This window comes from Chrysemys picta, chromosome 3 (genome assembly GCF_011386835.1).
Source record: "Chrysemys picta bellii isolate R12L10 chromosome 3, ASM1138683v2, whole genome shotgun sequence".
NCBI classification, from domain to species: domain Eukaryota; kingdom Metazoa; phylum Chordata; order Testudines; family Emydidae; genus Chrysemys; species Chrysemys picta.
The window spans coordinates 131,898,419-131,914,518 of NC_088793.1; the positions used below are offsets into that span (position 1 = coordinate 131,898,419).

General features: G+C 45.1%; 1 protein-coding gene across 31 annotated transcripts in view; it reads right to left on the bottom strand.

Moving 5' to 3' along the window:
- SIPA1L2 (signal induced proliferation associated 1 like 2) overlaps window positions 1-16,100 on the bottom strand; it is a 242,514-nt gene that overhangs the window by 177,545 nt on the left and 48,869 nt on the right. For all 31 annotated transcript variants that reach the window (XM_065589006.1, XM_005291210.5, XM_065589013.1 and 28 more), the window contains 2 exons: window positions 7,257-7,336; window positions 964-1,038 (listed from right to left, as the gene is read on the bottom strand). The gene's annotated coding sequence lies outside the window, so the exon portion shown is untranslated. The remainder of the gene's footprint in view (window positions 1-963; window positions 1,039-7,256; window positions 7,337-16,100) is intronic.

Below are 16,100 nucleotides of genomic sequence, written 5' to 3' on the forward strand. Positions count from 1 at the left end.
TTGAGAGCCTGGGAGGGAGGGCGAGCAGCGGCGCGCGAGCGGCAGCAGCGGAGGTGAGTTAGGGCGGCCGGGGCACATTTTTAGGGGCGGCATGGCCCGCGCCAGAATGCCGCCCCTAAAAATGTGCCGCCCCAAGCACCAGCTTGTTTTGCTGGTGCCTAGAGCCCGCCCTGGCTCCAGGTACATTAGTGTGAATCCGTGAAAAACAATGACACTGCACAGGTGTCACTGAGGCCATTTCTAGCAATGATATATGAAAAGGAAAGAACTCAGCTTAACTTTCAAAATCCAACTGAGTCTTCAGTGCTGGCTGTTAGAAAATCATTTTTATTTGCAAAACCGTGTACATCTGATAAGAAAGTCATTGAGTGAGAATAATGTCAGGATATTTCAATTTTTTTTTTTTAAAGCAGTCACTTTTAGAGTATGATAGAACTACATATTAAACCTTACCTAATCAAATGATGACAGTTTAAAGACTAGCCCACGAATGGTTTTAACTTCTTGAGTAACCAAAAAAAACCCCAAACCACCTTTTAATCATTCATTTAATTTTATAGCTGTCTCCTTTACTGAACAGGAAAGAGAATGAAATACTTTACCAACAAATTTTATAACCCCAAACAAACTTCTGTTTATAACCTAGTAAGTCCAAAATTAGACCAATGGCCAAACTTTCCAAAACTACAGCCTCAAGTTCCAAGTGCAAAAAAATTCATTTGCACATTCAAATTGTTTACTTGCATGCACAAATTTGTATTTGCATGCACACATGTAGATGCATGTGTGCATGTATTTCTTTTGTGGAGACTTTAGCTTTTTAAAAGGTGATTAATATATTTTTAAAAGGTGACTAAGGGTTTTCCAAACAAATTTAAAATTAGACTGGAGCATACTACATCATTCATTTAGATAGCCTGGTTGTGAAATCACTACCCTCAAAAGATTAACAGGTATGCTTACCTTTGGTTATAAGGGTTCCAAAAGTATGCCTTCTCACTTCCCTGTTTACTGATACTGGGAACAATGAAGCGGAGCCTGGAAGTCAAATGAGAAATCCTTATTTTTAATATGAAGGTACCCTAAACATGTATATCAATAGCAGGCATATATAAAATCAGTATTCTATATCTTAAACCAATGGTTCTCAAACTTTATTGCACCATGACCCTCTTCTGATAACAAAAATTGCTACATGACCCAGGAGGGGGGACGGAAGCCTGAGCCCACCCAAGCCCTGCCGCCCAGGCGGGGGCAGGCCAAAGCCCAAGCCCAAGGGCTTCAGCCCCAGGCAGGGGGGGGTCTGTAACCTGAGCCCGGGGCAGTGGTGCTCAGGCTTCAGCTTCAGCCCTGGGCCCCAGCAAGTCTAATGCTAGCCTTGGCGACCCCATTAAAACCGGTCACGACCCACTTTGGGATCCTGACCCACAGTGAGAACTGCTGACTAACTATTTAACAGAGAACAATCTACATATACAAATATGGAAATACAGCACTGAATGGTGAGAAATCATGGTGAGAAACTGTTTCGTATCCTATGTGATTTATTGCTACACCTCTTGGGTGTAATTAATATGCTAAAACATGTGGTAATTATTCCTGCCTACAAAATGTTGAGGAATTTAACTTTGATTCCTGGAGACAAAAAGCAATTCATTGAGATATTAATCAAGAAAATCCACATTCCATACATTCCAGTGCCTAGACATACAGTACTAGGAATGAGTATTTCTATATGAAAGAAGCAAGAACAAGAACATTTTACATAGGTCTGTCTAGCCGATCAACACACAGATGTGGAATACACACTAACATTCCGTAAAAAGTGGCTGGACCCTTTATAATCTATATCTGTATTAACAGAATTGCAATACGGACATTTAATGCGTTCCCTAGATAGTAAAATAGACTTTTATATGCAGTTTTACACCTATATATTTGAAAACACAGCAGGAACAGATGTGGCTGCCTAAACTAAATGATCAGTGCAGGATTAAAAGAAACACCACTGATGTATTTTATAGAATAGTGAACATAATTAAATTTCTTATTTACTAAAAATTCATCCAAGCAGGCTACATAAACCCTCTTAATCATAAGTTTACTGCATTTAGATATGATAGACAGCAGTTGTATGTATATATAGTAACTCCTCACTTAACGTTGTAGTTATGTTCCTGAAAAATGCAACTTTAAGTGAACCGATGTTAAGCGAATCCAAGTACCCCATAAGAATTAATGTAAATGGGGGGGGTTAGGTTCCAGGGAAATTTTTTTCACCAGACAAAAAACTATATATTATATAGATATACACACAGTATACGTTTTAAACAAACAATTTAATACTGTTCACAGCTATGATGATTGTGAAGCTTGGTTGAGGTGTTAAAAGCGGAGGGTGGAAGAGGGTGAAATATTTCTCAGGGAATGCCTTGCTGCTAAATGAAGAACTAACACTCATCTGAGCCCTCAAGGGTTAACACATTGTTGTTAATGTAGTCTTTCACACAAGGCAGCACAAACACGAGGGAGGGGAGACAGCATAGCAGGCAGAGACAGACACACACCTTGCGTGTGGGGGAGAGAGATGCACACTGCCCCTTAAAGTAAACTGACCCACTCTTAAGTGCATTGTCTTTTTAAGTGGGTCAGGAAGTTGAGACAGCAGCTGCTGCCACAAGCTCTCTCTGTCAGTGTCCCCTCCCTGCTCTATGGAAGATGGGGTAAAGCAGGGTGCAGGAGCAGGGGGAAGGGGGACACCCTGACATTAGCCCCCTCCCTTCCCCCCCCGCACAGCAAGCAGGAGTCTCTGGGAGCAGCACCAAGGCAGAGGGCAGGAGCAGCACATGGCAGTGGGGGGAGGGACAGCTGCTGGGTGGCTGCAGCACAGGGAACTTAGGGGAGCGGGGAGTTGATGAGGGGCTGCCAGTCCACCCTGGTTACAAGCCCCCACCAGCTAGCTGCAACCAGCTGCTCTTCCTGCAAGCATTTCAGAGTAGCAGCCGTGTTAGTCTGTATCCGCAAAAAGAAGAACAGGAGGACTTGTGGCACCTTAGAGACTAACAAATTTATTAGAGCATAAGCTTTCGTGGACTACAGCCCACTTCTTCGGATGCATCCACGAAAGCTTATGCTCTAATAAATTTGTTAGTCTCTAAGGTGCCACAAGTCCTCCTGTTCTTCTTCCTGCAAGCAGTGGACAAAGCAGGCAGTTGCCAAACGACGTTAGAAGGGAGCATTGCACAATTTTAAACTAGCATGTTCCCTAATTTATCAGCAATGTAACAACGAACCAATGTTAACCGTGACAACTTTAAGTGAGGAGTTACTGTACTAGGCAGAACATAATATCATCTGAGGGCCAGTGGCAGTCTCCAGTTGCCTTTGCCCTAAAGCATAGTTTACACTTAAAAGTTTGCCAGAATAGCTATTCTGGTGGACATAGCTATTCTGGCAAAACCCTCCTAGTATAGACACAGTTTTATGCCATCGAAAAAGTGTTTTTTCCCTTATAGCTTATACTAGTTGGGTGAATAAAATCAGCTATACTGGGAAAAGCACTTTTTGTCAGCTTAACTGTGTCTACACTGGGGATTTTGTGACAAAGGACTAGCACAAAAGTAAATCCCTTGACCTAACAAAACAAACAAACAAAAAAAGGCAGCACACCCCTTGATGGCAAATGTTTTAATGTAGACTAGACCTAAGTGAAGTTTGAGGATCAAAGGCAGGTAGTTTTCTGTTAGTTAGTTTTTTTAGAATCTCTGATAAATTCTAATGTAACCCTGGTGCCGACCCCCTTCTCCGGTGCTTCCCTTTTTTTACTAAAAAATTCGGCTTATGAATGAGTATATACGGTATATATTATAGATTTATAGAAAGACCTTCTAAAAATGTTAAAATGTATTACTGGCATGCAACACCTTAAATCAGAGTGAATAAATGAAGACTTGGCACACCACTTCTGAAAGGTTGCCGACCCCTGCAATACAGACTCGTATACTAAATTTCAGAGGTCCTAAATTCAATCCCGCTCGCTGATTACTGGGATCTGTTGGCATTATATTAAACCCATCAGAAGTACATTAAATAGAGTAACTTCACCAGAAAATGTGTATAGAGTAAAAGTACATGAAAAATAGATGTTGCCAAGTTTTAAACAACACTGGTATACATCAGACTATACAGCAAAAAGTAGGACTGACTGGCAAAATTAGTTCTCTCATCTGTAATTTTGCTCATAGAATGATCCACTTCTCTGGACTGAAGTCTAAACTCATGGGTATTTCTGTCCAGTGCAGCAAAATTCCTCTGAAAGCTTTCCCTGCTACTGTGTTTGCTATACCAATTACACACACCCCAGTCAAATACTTTCAAAACTAGATTACAGTGTAAACTGAACATACACATACACATAAAAGCATGGTATTGATATCAGTGTAACATATGTAACTTTGTCCCAATTTAAATAAAGACAAAAGAGAATCACAGACTAAGCCAAGTATACACAGAATATGGGATAAGCATAGGGAGGATCTGTTCAAATTAGTAAGAGAAAACAAAATCAGAGGTAAGAAAACTAATTCTGCAATACGATTCACTGCTCCCAGAAATTACAATTCATGGGAAATAGCAAACAGTGACCATCACCCAATCACCATATAGGGAGAGTAATAAAAGTGAACATGAGTGTAAATATAGTCATTACAAATAAAGAAAACAAAGTCGGCATGAGTCAAACAAAAAAACAAAACAAAAAAAAAGACCACTGAGAAACCCTCTCAAAATAGAATTAACCTGAGACTAAAAAGATATTATAAACTCTGGTCAATTAGCTTTGAATTCAAAAGTTATTTTCCCAGAAGAAACAGCTTTATCTCTATACATACATCAGAGGTGAAAGTAAGCCAGCAAGAGCTGGTGCGCCGTACTGGGGCGGCCCGGCTTCCCCAGGCGGCAATTTAAAGGGCCTGGGACTCCCAGCAGCGGCTGGAGCCCCAGGCCCTGTAAATTGCAGCCAGAGCCCTGCTGCTGGAGCCCTGGGGTAGCGGCAGCGGGGGTTATTTAAAGGGCCGGGGCTCCCTCTGCCTCTACTGCTCTGGTCCTTTAAATAGCCGCCGGAGCCCCGCCACCACTACCCCAGGACTCCGGGGGCTATTTAAAGGGCCAGGGCGGTAGAAGCAGGGGAGTCCTGGGCCCTTTAAATAGCCCTGGCCAGAGCCGGCCCCAACCCAGCCCTGTATCAGTAAGTCCCTATTTCTACTTTCACCCCGACATAAATAATATATTTGTATACAATGTAATAGACATCTTCATCTTAAAACATATTGAGAGCAGTTTAAAAGATGTTCCTAAAAAATTTGTTTCCAATACAATATAGCAACACAGTTTTGCAACGCTTAAAAAAGAATGCATAGATGACCACAATGCAGTTTTGCAAACGCTCCCAATTGTACCATAAGTCTTGCAGTGCTTGAGGTTTCTCTGAAAGCCCCAGATCCTAGAGGCATGTAATTACATGAGAATCTCAGCTTTTGCCTCTTTTTGTCATTTTGGGTAAGTCCCTAGCCCTCATAGTTGGAGAAAAAGCTTGAAAACATGACTTGAATTTACTCTAAAGGCTCAGATGCCAGAAGGCTAAGATAGAAGTCCTTTTTTATTTTAATTGTATGATTTTCAAGACAATATTTTTTTTTTTAGCCATGACTCATTGATTTCTAAATGTTTCAGGCTAGCAAGTTTCCTCCTTCCTACATGATATGTTGAGGTTTTTCCATTCAGTGCATACTTCTAGAATGTGCCTCAAATCTCAAAGAAGGCTCCTAGATTGCTGATTTTTGTGCTAGAAAATGGTATCAATTAATTATCTGGTGAAGTAGTATTTAGAAGATTATGTAGCTTTTTATGAGACTGCCAACCATGAGACAAGCATTAAATATTCTAACCTGTGGAGAAAGTCTTATCTAAAACTCATCCAGAATACTTCCTGAGAAAGAAAGTTTATTTTAAGTGGGTATGACTGAAAAGAAAAGGAATTAACTACTTTAGATTAAGTTTAGTGTTCCACAAACATTTTAGGACTGGTCTACAAAATCCCTTACTCAGAATATTGATAAACATCTACAATTGAAATAAAAGTACCCTCACGGCTGCTCCGCTACAGCTCTCCCACTGACAAAAACACTTCCACCCCCAACGAGAAGAGATAACATTGTCGGCCGGAGAGTGCTCTTGCCGACAAAGCGCGGTTCACACCGGCACCTGTCGTCGACAAAACTTTTGTGTTTCAGAGTGGTGTTTTTTTAACACCTCTGAACAACAAAAGTTTTGTCTTTCACTTGCCAGTGTAGACAAAGTCTGAGGGAAAACCCTGAGAAAGGCCTAGAGAGTTAGAAAACAGGCAGAAAACATGTCTGGATGACTTCTTGAAAGTGATTTTAAGACTGTTTGTAGTAGAACATCAAAACATCCTGGATCCCCAGGTTGCATTAGATATACTTGCTTTAGAGCCACAACTAGAAAGTGAGAAACAGCAGGATTCAACAAAAGAATAAAACATAAGAGGATAGGGTGCATGGCATATAGGTTGAGATTTGAACAAAACAAACTCCTTCCTTTTCAGACCTTAAGAAAATGCCTTTTATATAAAACTCTAGAATAACTTTAATCAGGGAATTAAGAGGCATAAAGTTTTAGCAACAGCACCACTGAGGTCCATTCATCAAACATGTCAGGAGAGTGCACACTTTCAATTCCAGTTTCCAAAAACAAAAACCCAGCCCCCGCCACTTTTCACTGGTTTGGGTAGAAACACTCGGGAGTTAGGATTTCCGTCCAGAGCACTGGAACAATCGTGTGGGGAAAAGGGACTCATTCTTACCATGATACATTGCTTCTTAAAATATAGTCTAATTTATATTTTGGTAGCCTTATGCTAGAATTTCTGGCTTTTAGCTATATTTTAAGCAAACTGCTCTTTAGCATCTTCACTGCCATGATTCGAATTATATATTTTGGTGTTTTTACGATGTACAACTATTAAATGCTTTTAAGACATGGAGTAGAAGAATGGACATAAAAAGTAGAATTTCCACTTTAAAATGTTATAGTAGAAAAATGCTTAACTAAAAATTTCACCTTGTCAAGGACTATATCTACTCCATGCATGCCTGTGTCATACCTGCTTATTTTACTATTAGAACTTTTTATTATTGTCTGCACTTCCAGTTAATAGATCTTCAAGAAAGTCTGCTTACTTTATAATGCTTATTGCTTCATCATCAGAATTCAAAGCTAGTAAGTCCACAATCTTTGCTGGTAATAATGATGGCGGGTGCTACGGAGGATACAAAAGAGACAGAATGAACATCATGTGATTAATCATGGATTGAAATAATACAGTTGGCTGCTAGGAAAAATAAAAGAAGACATAGTTTAACTTGTAAATTGAACATTGACAAACTCACTGATGAAGAATTACCACTACATTTCTAACCAGAATCACATTTAATATATTTTATGAGTCATGCCAAACTAAAGAAAGCATACTCCATGAACTTTAAGCCATTATTTGGGGAAAATCTGACTATGGCTTTTTATTTGTGTGTGTGTGTGTGGTAGTGAAGGAGATTGTATTTCAAAGGTTGCCAGCTGGAAAGTGGGCCCTGCAAAGCAATTTGAAGCAATAAATAAGACATTTTCAAGGTGGTTTTACTATTACATAAAGTATTGAGATACTCACGCGCTACAAATTCCTAGTTTTTATTTTAAAAATGCACTGTCTACAGGTAATCAAGTTCTAAAAACACAAATGTAGTGGTTGGGGACTGATCCTGACAGAGGCTGAATACCCAACAACTCCTTTGATTTCAACAGTTAACATGGGTTGCTCAGAACCTCTCTCAAAAACAGAGCTGAAATGATTACATGTATTTTGCTGCTAATTTCTATCTCATAGAGCTGGAAGGGACCCCGAAAAATCATTGAGTCCAGCCCCCTGCCTTCACTAGCAGGACCAAGTACTGATTTTGCCCCAGATCCTTAAGTGGCCCCCTCAAGGATTGAACTCACAACCCTGGATTTAGCAGGCCAATGTTCAAACCACTGAGCTTTAAGTTTAACCAGAAAGCTAAACTTAATTTAACTTGCAATATCCCCAACACAATGGACTGATCTCCGTAAAAGGCACTTTTCCTTCCTTTCATACAGAAAACATCCTGTAAACAATCTATTTCCACTCTGTTAACTGATTGCTTTTGTTTACTGGCAGGAACCACAATAGCAAACTCGGCATGCAGCAGTGAGAGCTAGAAAGTTTTGTTTCATTTCCTACTGTGCAGGTGTTTTATACAAGGCATCTATTGTAATTCTTCAAGTTTGGTTTCAGAGGGAACATGCTGCTTCTTTCCAAAGCACAGACCAAGAATAACAGAGCAACAGAATTAAGGAAATAGCAGTATGCTTCAGTGTGAAGCAAAACAGAAGTATACAGCCACCATACCATACACAAGACCAACGAGTTTTCCTATTTTATTTGCCAACAGATACAAAAAGTAGGGTTACCATACGTCCGTTTTTTCCCGGACACGTCCGGCTTTTCGGCAATCAAACCCCCGTCCGGAGGGAACTGCCAAAAAGCCGAACATGTCCCGGAAAATGCCGGCCGGGCACTTCCCCTCCCGCAGCTGCTCTGCTCCTCCCCTGACTCTTCGGCTCTGTTTAAGAGCCGAGCTGCCCAAGCGCTATGGGCTTCAGGCAGCCCCCTTGCCTCCGGACCCTGCGCCGCCGGAGCCCGGGAGGGGAAGTGCCCGGCCAGGGGCGCAGGGTCCGGAGGCATAGGGGCTGCCCGAAGCCCAAGCGCTACCGGCTTCACGGTTTGCCGGGCAGCCTCCAGACCCTGCACCCCCGGCTGGGCGCTTCCCCTCCCGGGCTCCAGCTGTGCTGGGGAAGCGCCGGCTGGGGGCGCAGGGTCTGGGGGCTGCCTGGCAAACCGTGAAGCCGGTAGCGCTCGGGCAGCCCTTTTCGCGTGGCTGGGAGTGGGAGGGGGCGGAGTTGGGGCGGGGCTGGGGGTGGGAAATGGGCGGGGCCAGGCCCTGTGGAGGGTCCTCTTTTTTTATTTGTTCAATATGGTAACCCTACAAAAAGGGAGGAGAGAGAGAGAAAAGAAAATGGAGTAAAAAATAGGGAATCACAAGACAAGCAGAGAACTTCACCATCTGATCAGTCACCTTTATTGCATCTCATTCTCAGACCCCAATATTTGTGTGCACATTGCCTGTTCAGTTCCCAATCCTGCAACTGCCTCCAGCAGGTAGACTCCTGTGTAGGGTTGCCAACTTTCTATTCACACAAAACCGAACACACTTGCCCTGCCCCACCTCTGAGGCCCCACTCCTTCTCTGAGGCTCCGCACCCGCTCACTCTATTCCCCCCGCCCCCGTCGCTCACTCTCCCCACCCTCACTCACTCATTTTCACCAGGCTGGGGAAGGGGGTTGGGGGTGAAAGCTCTGGCTGGGGGTGTAAGCTCTGGTGTGGGGACAGGGATGACGGATTTGGGATGCAGGAGGGGGCTCCAAGCTGGAGCTGAGAGGTTCAGAGTGTTGGAGGGGGCTCTGGGCTGGGGCAAGTGGTTGGAGTGCGGAGTGTGTGAGGGCTTCAGCTGGGGATGCGGGCTCTGGGATAGGGCTGGGGATGAGGGGTTTGGAGTACAGGAGGGTGCTCTGGGCTGGAATCAAGGAGTTTGGGGGGGAGGGGGGAGGAATCCAAGCTGGGGTGGGGGGCAGGCTCCAGGCGGTGCTTACGTCAAGCAGCTCCTGGAAGCAGCAGCAGCATGTCCCCGCTCTGACTCCTACACAGAGGCGCAGCCAGGTGGCTCTGCGTGCTGCCCCGTCTGCAGGTGCTGCCCTCGCAGTTCCCATTGGCCACGGTTCCTGGCCAATGGGAGCTGCAGAGCCAGCGCTTGGGGCTGGGGCAGCGTGCAGAGCCCCCTGGCTGCACCTACGGATAGGAGCCGGAGGGGGGATATGCTGCTGCTTCCGGGAGCTGCACGGAGCCCCACTGCACTGCTGACTGGACTTTTAACGGCCCGGTCAGCGGCGCTGACTGGAGTCGCCAGGGTCCTTTTCGACCGGGCATTCCGGTTAAAAACTGGGCACCTGGCAACTCTACTCCTGTGCCTATGCAGAGGCAGTTTCAGGACTACGGCCTGGTCTATACTAAAGTTAGGCCAACATAAGGTAGCTTACATTAACTGAATTATCAGTGTACACACTGCAGCCTTGTCCCACTGATGTAAGTGCCCTACTACACCGACAAAGTAACTACACCTCCATGAGAGGCACAGCGCTTATGTTGGTGTAGTTACTTACATTGGCTGCCGTCTTATCAATTTCAAGACTGGCTGCCAACAGCTCCCCATTCTCAGACAGGCTGCTGCCTGGAGTCTCACAGCTCAGGGAGGCGAGAAGTCTGGATGGCTGCCCCTTCTCCCCGGCTCCAGGCTGGGGGGGGGGGGGGGGGGGGCGAGAAGCTTGGGTGGCTGCTCCCATCTCCCAACCTCGGGCGGTGGCGCAGCGGGGCTAAGGCAGGCTCCCTGCCTACCCTGGTCCTGCACCGCTCCTGCAAGCGCCGCCCCCGCAACTCCCATTGGCTGCGGTTCCAAGGCGGGGCAAGAGCGTTTGGGTTTGTGTGATCAGACAGTTGGCAATCCTACAGGCCAAATTCCAAGTTAGACACGGTATAACTAAAACCCTCCTTGGAATTTCCATTTAGAGATTTCTCTTGGTGTTCCACCACTAAAATGAATATATGAATAACCTTACTCACCCACCCACACAAATCCTATGATGTGCTAACATTAGTTGGTCTGACGATGCTAGGCACTTCATGCTAGGCAGTTACTTAAATGGAGTTTGTAAAATGCCAAGATACATTTATGTAACCTTTTATCATGATGTAAGATCATTATCAGGGCCTTGCAATTCTCTATTGCAAGCATTAGACAGGAAAAAAAACACTTCTATAGGTTTGTAAAAAGGCACGTGCAACTAAAATAAGTTATTCTGTAATATGTTTACATCTGTTAAAAAAAGATCTTGAAAGTTAGCATTATTACAAAATCACTAAATCAAATAATCTTAATTAAAGCCATTTTCAGTTAACAAAATTCAGATCACTGTTTTTTAAAAATCTCTTCCCTGAATGATTGACAGTTTATTTCCTTATGTATATTTTTGAATTCTTAGTATTTGATTGTCTGTGTGTATTTCACTTTGCATGATTTCCGTGCACATATTTTAACTACTGAACGTACACTACAACAAACATGACATATGTGCATGATCATTTACAAGAATCTCTTCATATCATCCTTTAAACTGCAACCTACTGCTATTTGTGCTTTAAATTTTCACTGAGTTACCATAAGACATACCATGCCCATTTTCCCCAGGGAAGCAACGCATTCATGCAAAGCTGAACTGACATACGTTACATGATCAGTGACCTGGCCAAGCAAATCATATCACTGAAGCCTGGCTACTTATAAAAGAAGTAAGAATTTGCTAATTGAAAGTGATTAGTTATATGCTGTACATATAGCTATATGTTAAAAACTGACAACCATTTAGTTTTTGTTTGCACAGTTAGTTGCTGAGTTTTATGGGTCCTTTCTATGTTTTAGATAATGACGTATACTTGATAAATAGTGAAACTGACATGATATGTACTGCACAATATATTAGTTAGTGAAACAACCTGGAACAGACTGCTGTGTGGCTAAAGGGCAACCACTTTGTTGTTTCTTTCAATTAAACTTGTGTGCGCTTAAGTGCAATTAAGCACCCATGGGGTGGTTTTAGCACATTTCGAATGTAGAAATTTTTTTCCAAGTTGCATGGTTTTATTGTGCTGAATTTAATTATGGAAATACAAGTTGAAGATTACTTTACCCTCTGCACTTCCTTCTTCAAATGGGAGAGGAATTGTGCCTCATATTGAATGCATCAGTTGGATGACGAAGAATCAGTGGAAAAGATTTGCCCATCATTTCAACTTGGGTCTCCTTACCATCCACACAATAAGTAGCTAATAAGAAACTATGATAATTTAGCTTCAAATTTCTTATCTTTCCTCTGGAATCTTCATCACTCAACTCTGTCACTGTTTAACAAACCACCACCTTCCCTATTATGGAAGTTCTCTTCATTCCCTCCTCCTTCCTCACATATGGATCATGTCTAGATCCTGTCACTTCTTCCTCCACAACACTGCTATGGTCTGTTTAGTTTGTTTTGTCCACACAGCTAAAAACAAAGTAATCAAGCTGTGAGATGAGGGTCTGAAACCACTTCTTTTCTAGTGGATAGATCACTGGTCAGGGGCTCAGGAGACCTGAGCTCAATTCCTAGATTCTTCTCTTCTTATGCACCTTGTACTACTGTGTGCCTAAGTTTACCATCTGTAAAATGAAGATAATATTATGAAAATAAAAATGCACTGATGTTGTGAGGTGTTCTGGTGATAAAAACCGTAAGCACCAAGACAGATGGGGAAGCAAACAAACTTTGTATCTAGGCTCCCTAAAAAATATCTCCATGCCTTTTTCCATTCAGCATTGTAGGCACAGCAAGCCTCTCCTAAATTGGTCCATAAGATCCTCTTATTAAAATCCCTCAAGACCCATAATTAGCCTGAAACCTGCAAGAATTCATTTTATTTAAAAAAAAACAAAAGAGTAACTTTACTTCAAGTTATTGTCTTGTATTAGTAGGGTCAATCCTATTGTTGATAACCCCCTCTCTCCCTGCCCCCATTCCGAACTGCTCCCTAATTGTCTTGCTACAACCTTTATGTAAAATATCAGTTTAAGAAACTTGGGGCCAGCACCATGCCTTTTTGTGTGTGTTGCAAGATGCTGCCCACACTCCTGGGTGCTGTAAAATAAACTATTAAATTATAAATACTACCTATAAAGATTATCAAGAAGTCAGAGTTCCTTTTACTACATTAGCAGTTTCTTCAGTAATAATTTGCAGATGACACAAAGATTGGGGTAGAGGTAACTAAGGAAGAGGATAGGTCACTAACAGAGTGATCTAGATCTCCTGGTAAGATGGGCACAAGCAAACAATATGCATAAAGTCATATCTAGGATCAAAGAATGTAGGCCATACTTACAGGGAAGCAGTAACTCTGTAAAGGACTTGGGGGGTCATGGTGGATAATTGGCTAAACATGAGCTCCCACTGTGGCCATAAGGGCTAATGCAACTCATTAATGTATAAATAGGAGACTATCAAGTAGGAGTAAGGAGTTATATTACCTCTATAGAACTGGAATACTGGGGGGTAGGGATAGCTCAGTGGTTTGAGCCTGCTAAATCCATGGTTGAGAGTTCAATCCTTGAGGGAGCCACTTTGGGGATCTGGGGCAAAAATCAGTACTTGGTCCTGCTAGTGAAGGCAGGGGGCTGGACTCAATTTTTTAGGGGGGAGGGATAGCTCAGTGGTTCGAGCATTGGCCTGCTAAACCCAGGGTTGTGAGTTCAATCCTTGAGGGGACCATTTGGGGATTTAGTTGGGGATTGGTCCTCAGCAGGGGGTTGGACTAGATGACCTCCTGAGGTCCCTTCCAACCCAAATAATAAATACTCTATGAATACTGTGGCCAGTTCTAGTATCCACAGTTCAAGAAAGATGCTGATGAATTGGAAAGGGTGCAGGACACAACCCCCAAGAATAATTAAAATATTGGAAAACAGGTCATAGTGACTGTGCTCCTTAAGTCTACCTATTTAGCTTAACAAAGGGAAATTTAAGGAGTTTACAAGTACCTACATGAGGAACAAACAAAAAATCTGATAGAGGGCTCTTTTATCTAGAAAACAAAGGTATAAAAAGATCCAACTACTAGAAGCTGAAGCGACACAAATTCAGACTGGAAATAAGGTGTACATTTTTAACAAGTGAGGGAAATTAACCACTGGAACAATTTACCAAAGGTTGAGGTAGATTCTCCACCACTGGCAATTTTTAGATCAAGATTGGATGTTTTTCTAAAATATAGGCCTTCTGGGGTTCTCAAACTATGGGTCGGGACCCCAAAGCGGGTTGCGACCCCATTTTAATGGGGTTGCCAGGGCTGGCGTTAGACTTTCTGGGGCCTGGAACCAAAGCCTGAGCCCCACTGCCCAGGGCCAAAGCCAAAGCCCAATGGCCTCAGCTCTGGGTGGGGAGGCTCAGGTTACAGGCTTGGGCTTCAGCTTTGGCCCCTGCGGCCTGGGGCTCAGGTGGGCTCAGGCTTTGGTCCCCCCTCCTGGGGTTGTGTAGTATTTTTTGTTGTCAAAGGGGTGTTGCAGTACAATGAAGGTTGAACTAGAGCAGGCGTTCTCAAACAAGAATTAATCCAGGGAAGTCCTATGACCTCTGTTATACAGGTGATCACATTGTGACCTAATGATCCCTTCTTTTAATCTATTAACAATATTGGGTTAATATTTATAGTTCTTTTACGTCTTCAAAGCAAAGTACAAACATTGGCTATTTAGCCCCCACAATCACCTTAAGCCAGGGATGGGCAAACTTTTTGGCCCGAGGGCCACATCTGGGTATGGAAATAATTGTATGGCGGGCCATGAATGCTCACAAAAATGGGGTTAGGGTGCAGGAGGGTGTGAGGGCTCCGGCTGGGGATGCAGGCTCTGGGGTGGGGCTGAGGATGAGGAATTGGGAGTGCAGGAGGGTGCTCTGGGCTGGGACCGAGGGATTCAGAGGGCGAGAGGGGCATCAGGGTTGGGGCAGGGTCCGGGCAGCGCTTACCTCAAGCAGTTCCCAGAAACAGCGGCATGCCCCCACTCCAGCTCCTATGCGGAGGCGCAGCCAGGCGGCTCTGTGCGCTGCCCTGTGCGCAGGTACCGTCCCTGCAGCTCCCTTTGGCTGTGGTTCCCGGCCAATGGGAGCTGCGGGGGCAGCGCTTGGGGGTGGGTGGAGCCCCCTGGTTACCCCTACACATAGGAGCCGGAGTGGGGACGTGCTGCTACTTCCAGGAGCCATGCGGAGTTGGACAAGATCCCAACCCCGCTCCCCGGCTGGACTGCCGGAGCGGGGCAAGCGCCAGACCTCTCTTCCCAACAGTAGGGTTACCATACGTCCGGATTTTCCCGGACATGTCCGGCTTTTGGGGGCTCAAATCCCCGTCTGGGGGGAAATCCCCAAAAGCCGGGCATGTCCGGGAAAATCGGGAGGGCTCGGTGGTGCTCGGCCGGGGCCGGCGGTGCGGGGCCGGGGGCATGGTGCCGGGCCGGGAACCAGGGGCGCAGTGCCGGGCCAGGGTCACAGTGCCGGGCCGGGCGCGGGGCCGGACGGGGAGCCGGGGGCGCGGGCCCGGGGAGCCGGTCAGCCGGGCCGGCGGGGAGCCAGTCGGCCGGGCCCGCGGGGAGCCGGGGGGTGCGCCGGGTTGCCGGGGGCCGGCAGTGCTGGGCGGGCCGGGGGTGGTCGGCCGGGGCCGGCACCCCAGGGCCCGAGCCGACCCAGGCTGGAAACGCCGGGGGGCCAGCCTGGGCCGCGCCTCCTCCCCCCACACCCCCGTTACCTGCTTCAGGCTTCCCGCGAATCAAATATTCGCGGGAAGCAGGGGAGGGGGCGGAGACTTTGGGGAGGGGGCAGGGTTGGGTGGGGCCGGGGGCGGGGCCGTGGGCCGTGGAGTGTCCTCCATTTGGAGGCACAAAATATGGTAACCCTACCCAACAGGAGCTCAAGGGCCAGATTAAAATGTCTGGAGAGCCAGATGTGGCCCCCAGGCCGTAGTTTGCCCACCTCTGCCTTAAGCAGTAGATAATTAGGTGATGTGATCTCCATTTCACAGAACACCCAAAAACAACACACAACCAACCAAAAACAAGATTTCAAAGCCACACAGGAAGTCACCAGCAAAACTGGAATTAGAATGAAAAAGCTCCTAATTCCAAGTCTCTTGCACAGCTCACCAGACTATATCCATGCTGCAGCCATTTCTATCACAATCCACTGCAAATGGAGGAACATATTCAAAAGCTGCCTTGCCAAGAGGGAAGCGAAAGTGTCGAAGGACAGTTTTTTACTA